Genomic DNA, 6,521 nt, shown 5'->3' with positions numbered 1-6,521 from the left:
CCGAGCTGTCTTCGAGTGAAGTGTCGCAGTTCTTCGCCGATTTTCCGTAAATGTTACCTTGATTTAAGTACGTTTGTAGGTACTAGGTCTCGGTATATAGGCGGTCCTGGGTTGTCGTCTAGGATTTTCTATACGCTCTTGTGGCCAATTGTGATCTCATAATTTCAGGGAGCTCTGCATTTGTTAGGACGGCGAGGCAGGCACACGAGTGTTCCAGAGATCACCTACATTGTCTCCTTCAGTTGGACTTCCACTTTAGCTACATGCACACTTTTCATACAGACTGGCGAACTGTATTCAGTTACATTGTGGACAACGGCTAGTGTTCAAGTCCTCGTTGGGCTCTCTCCATAACCCCCTGTCGTTCCTGTCAGTTTCGACAGGATGGCATTAGGGGGTTTTAGTTTCTGTTTTATATCTCCTAGCAAAGAAGGCAAAGCAGAAATGTGGAAGGAGTATATAGAGGGTCTATACAAGGGCGATGTTCTTGACGATAATATTATGGAAATGGAAGTGGATGTAGATGAAGATGAAATGGGAGATATGATACTGCGTGAAGAGTTTGACAGAGCACTGAAAGACCTGAGTCGAAAAAAGGCCCCGGAGTAGACAACATTCTATTAGAACTACTGACAGCCTTGGGAGAGTCAGTCATGACAAAACTCTACCATCTGGTGAGCAAGCTGTATGAGACATGCGAAATACCCTCAGACTTCAAGAAGAATGTAATAATCCCAATCCCAAAGAAAGCAGGTGTTGACAGATGTGAAAATTACCGAACTATCAGTTTAATAAACCACGGCTGCAAAATATTAACCCGAATTCTTTACAGACGAATGGAAAAACTGGTAGAAGCCGACCTCAGGGAAGATCAGTTTGGATTCTGTAGAAATGTTGGAACACGTGAGGCAATACTGACCCTACGACTTATCTTAGAAAATAGATTGAGGAAAGGCAAAGCTATGTTTCTAGCATTTGTAGACTTAGAGAAAGCTTTTGACAATGTTGACTGGAATACTCTCTTTCAAATTCTGAAGGTGGCAGCGAGTGAAAGGCTATTTACAATTTGTACAGAAACCAGATGGCAGTTATAAGAGTCGAGGGGCATAAAAGGGAAGCAGTGGTTGGGAAGGGAGTCAGACAGGTTTTTTAGCCTCTCCCCGATGTTATTCAATCTGTATATTGAGCAAGCAGTGAAGGAAACAAAAGAAAAATTCGGAGTAGGAGGTTCGCCGATGACGTTGTAATTCTGTCAGAGACAGCAAAGGACCTGGAAGAACAGCTGAACGGAATGGACAGTGTCTTGAAAGGAGGATATAAGATGAACATCAACAAAAGCAAAACGAGGATAATGAAATGTCGTCGAATTAAATCGGGTGATGCTGAGAGAATTAGATTAGGAAATGAGACGCTTAAATTAGTAAATGAGTTTTGCTATTTCGGGAGCAAAATAACGGATGATGGTCGAAGAAGAGGATATATAATGTAGACTGGCAATGGCAAGAAAAGCGTTTCTGAAGAAAAGAAATTTGTTAGCATCGAGTATAGATTTAACTGGCAGGAAGTCGTTTCTGAAAGTATTTTTCTGGAGTGTAGCCATGTATGGAAGTGAAACGTGGACGATAAATAGTTTAGACAAGAAGAGGATAGAAGCTTTCGAAATGTGGTGCTACAGAAGAATGCTGAAGATGAGTAGATCACATAACTAATGAGGAGGCATTGAATAGAATTGGGGAGAAGAGAAATATGTCGCGCAACTTGACTAGAAGAAGGGATCGTTCGGTAGGATATATTCTGAGGCATCAAGGGATCACCAATTTAGTACTGGAAGGCAGCGTGGAGGGTAAAAATCGTCGAGGGAGACCAAGAGATGAATACACTAAACAGACTCAGAAGGATGTAGATTGCAGTAGGTACTGGGAGACAAAGAAGCTTGCACAGGATAGAGTAGCATGGAGAGCTGCGTCAAGCCAGTCTCTGGACTGAGGACCACAACAGCATCTCCTAGATGTGTGTTATACGTTAAAGTGCGATCTACGACTGGGCAACGTAGGAGCCAACGTCTTGGTGAATCAATAACTTCTTTATCATCCACGTGCTGCTTCCCCCAGAATGCATCCATCATTGCCCTTGATGGTCTTTACGGTCTCCTGTTTGGCGGCGATAAACCCAGCTGGCGCACATCTTTGAGTATCCGAACTGGTGGACGAGTGTTTGAGCACTGCCAACAGAGGCGTCCAGTTCAGCAGCGAGGTGTTCGATTGTGATCTGTACATCACCTCGAATGCGGAGTCACAGCTGTGTGCGGTTGGCAGGAACGCGGGATATCGACAAATTTGCGAGACCTCGTTGCGATGATGACATACACCTCGTCCAACGAATCGCCGTGCTTTTGTTCACTTCCAGATCTCCATAGACATTCTGCGAGCACCTACGAATATTTGCGATGCTCTGATTTTCCACCAAAATAGACACAGTGACAGCTGTGCTCAGAACGCACCTCCGCTACAGACGCCATTCTGGCGGCAACGTTCAGCGCCACCACCTATCGGGACTTCACGAATCTATAGAGGCTGAAGCTGGAGTATTCCACGATGTTCCATAAGAAGTTCCGCACATTTTAAACCGAAACTTGCCGAATACAAAATGTGTCGCATTGCTTATCAAACTCCCTTCGTAATTTCACTCCCAAGTATTTACGCGACCGGACACGTTAACGCCTCCCAGCCGGTACGGTGGCAAAAGGAACAGACAAGCAATTTTAACACTTTGCCGCCCGCACGTCTCGTACAAATTTATTCGCTTGGCGCCGGCAGCGCTAATTCGGATTACTTGGCTTTTCGCCAGCCGCCTATCACCTTTCCGTTGACGACAAGCTTCAAACACATTGACTTTTGCGCGCTTTAATTTTTCCGGAAATCCTCTATTTTGCCATATCGTTTCACAAACACGAATTTTCTTTTCAAGTAACTTCTCCGCAAGTTCTACACTGTTATAATAATTATCCTTGTAGAGGTGATGCCACTTTCGATAAGAAGGTGTCAATAGTTCCGTCACTGTTTTTGCTTAAGGTTGTCCAGCGCAGGAATATATCTTGAATGAGGAAATGTATCCCGTACTCGCATCACACAGCATCCGAATGAGTATGCCATATTTCGTAATTTTCGACGGATTGTGAACTTTAAAAGTTAACTTTCCACGCCACGGTATCATTCCTTCATCAATTGAGATGTTTTGACTTAGATTAAACGTTTCTTTCAACTTTTTGGAAAAATAATGAATTACGAATTGCACTTTGAAAACCCGGTTGGCATTATCCGGTTTATTGTTATTGTCGGCAAAATGTAAAAATGATAATATTTGTCTGAATCGGTTGCTGGATATCGTTTTGCGAAATATCGGTGTGCCTGTCAACGGACTCGTTGACCAGTAATCATCGACCTTGCTTTTTTTACAGTTCCCATAAGGAATGCATACCCAAACCATTTTCTAAGTTCGGGTCCAGTAATGTCGACAAATTTGGCATTTTTTAAATCCAGTTTCCTTCTATTGCAATTTTGACTGTAATACGTGTTGGTATCGTTGTTAATATATTCAACTAGATCGTTCCCATGATATAATCCTACGATATCCACGGCGCTCTGTGTATCCTTAGGAAATATGTGTGAACCCGGAGATCCTCCAAATTTATTATTGGTCCTCAGTAAATCATAGTCTATCTTCTTCGTCTGATTCAGTTGGCAACCGTTCGCCGGATTCTTCTTGGACGTATTTCACTATCTTTCGACGATTCTACTTCACTTTCATTTTCTCGATATCCAATGTCTTCTTCCCAATCGGCCAAGTCGTCCGAAACGTCAGACAAGACGTCCACGCATTCATCGTAAATAATCGTATCGTCTCTTTCGTCTGCCATGATGAAAGTGCACAAGTACTTATAAAAACAAAAAAACTTGTTGACGTGTGTAACTTATTGTTACCTAAACAAAACACCAACAGAATGAAAAAGATACTAAAGTGCTGTCACCGGCCAATGTGCGATACTATGCTCACGACACCACTGTGGTGTCGCCGGCTGATGAGCGATACTATGCACACGACACCACTGTGGTGTCGCCAGACGGCAAAGTGTTAATACGAAGTCGTGTATTGATGTGAAAGGGCGAATTTTTCAGCAACATCTCTAAATAAATACTCATGACTCTTCAGTCTGAACACCGTTTCCGAACATCGGCGGAGGCGATAAGTGTTTAACATCACATCGACAACGAGGTCATTAGAGACGGAGCACAAGCTGGGACGAGGGAAGGATGGAAAAGGAAAGCGGCCGCGCCATTTCGAAGGAACCGTCCACGCATTTGTCTTAAGCGATTCTGGGAAATCACGAAAAACCTAAATCAGGATGGCACGATGCGGGATTGATTCGGCGTCCTCCCGAATGCGAGTTCGGTGTGCAAACCACTGCGGTACCCCGATCGGTTTCTGAACATCACTAACGTTCGTAGACCTCTAGTGCGGTAGCGGTGCGCCTGTGACATTTTTGGTACATATAAGGGCTCCTTTTTATCTCCTCTGAACACTCGGAAATTTCACCTAGATATTTTTTACGTACAATCTGTATAAAAGACGAAAATTTCTACGTACATCTCGCGAAAAGAGCTCGAAGGTATAATTAGAGAGATTCGAACCCGCAGGGAAGGCTTACCGACAACTGTTCTTCCCACGCACTCTGCCACACACGATAAAGTGGCTCACGGAGTACGGATATACAAACTCGGATATATCCGTAAAGTAAACAGCAGTCATTTGACTGGAAATTATGAGCCGAGGTACAACCGACAAAAGCGCTTCCGAGAAAATGATTGCTCGTTTCTTCGGACACGTTGAACATTTTTTCACCTTAGAGGCTCGAATGGCAGCCGCAGATCGTCGACGAAAGGAGAACAAACACTCGAAAACAGGAGAACAAACACTCGAAAACAGCACTATCTGATCAAAAGTATTCGTACACCTATCAGCGAACACCAATAGGGCTGGGTCCACTGTACGGCTTCCGCTCTGCAGGGGTCACTGTCTCAGTGTCTGCGGAAGAATGGCAGCCGAAACCGAAACCAGAAAAATGGAAACGAGCATTTGGCGTCATTGGCCAGGAGGCCCATTACGGGGCAGGTCCGGCCACCTTGGTGCAGGTCTTATTACATTTGACGCCACATTGGGCGACCTGCGCGCCGGATGGGGATGAAATGATGATAACACAACACCCAGTCCCTGAGCGGTTAAAATCCCCGACCCAGCTGGGAATCGAACCCAGGCCGCTGAGGACGGCAGTCTGTCATGCTGACCAATCAGCTATCGGGACGGACGGCAAAACCAGTGAGGACAGTGAGGTCTGGAGGCAAGTCGACCTTCTAACTCATCCCAAAGCTGTTCCATCGGCTTCGTGTTGGGACTCTGGTCAGGCTAGTCAAATTCGGGAAAATTATTGTCCACAAACTTTTGCCTCGTAGATGCTGCTTTGTGACAGAGTGCATCGTTCTTTCCAGCTGACTGCAGAACAATTCTGCTGCCGCCAACATATACGTCGTGTAAGGATTATGAAGATAAGAGAAACAAGATCTCGTACGAAGGCATAGAGACATTCATTTTTCCAGTACTCTATTTGCAAGTGGAAAGGGAAAGAAAATGACTATTTGTGGTACGGGGTATCCTCCGCTGCGCGTGCGGAGCGGGTACGTAGATGTAGATTGTGGTGCTGATGCCGATAACGAGCGATCATTGTCTTCGAACTCTTTCTCTACTGTACGCAGTACGCGAGACTGCAAAATGTTTCGTATTCTTCTGTATTTATCGTTTTCTTATAAGCAGTAAGGGATTGGCACCCAAATCGCGATAAACACCCCCTAAGTAGTAAGGCAACAGGGGTGTGGTCTCACTCTGCACTGTTGCCAAATTTATTCGAGATGGCAGATCCGAGATGGCGGCAATAGACATGGCAACGTCGCAATGACGTCGTGGCGGGAAGTTCAAATTTTGGAGGCAAAATAGGTTAATTCGGCTACCTCCTTTAACCTAACTCCTCCCCTCCCCCCTCCCCTCCTCCTTCCCCAAGAAATGGTGGGAAAGTCAAATTTTGGTGGGAAAAGAGGTCAGTTGGGCTACCTTCACTAACCTAAGTCATCCATCTCTTCCTTGGAATCGGTGGGAAAATGACTCAGTCTATGCTGGGCTGCTGGAGAGGAAGGAGTGTACTTTATTTATTTTGGAACAATTTTTTTATGGATGGATTTCACATAGTTTATTTATTACATGGATACAAAACACATGATGTGATGTGCTTCAGGTCGCAATTCACAGCCTACAGAGCTGCAAACTACTCGTAAATCACCGAAATATGCAGTACACTGATGTACAGAGACTCAAACAACTTGTAAATTGTTAAATAATGCATGTATAATGCTCTGCAAACACTGTTGCTAATTGCAAACTCTCGAAATAATGCACTGAAAAGCCTCCAGAACTAG

The sequence above is a fragment of the Schistocerca americana genome, chromosome X (assembly GCF_021461395.2).
Source record: "Schistocerca americana isolate TAMUIC-IGC-003095 chromosome X, iqSchAmer2.1, whole genome shotgun sequence".
In the NCBI taxonomy this organism is placed as follows: Eukaryota; Metazoa; Arthropoda; class Insecta; order Orthoptera; family Acrididae; genus Schistocerca; species Schistocerca americana.
Note: the sequence above shows the minus strand (reverse complement) of the source record.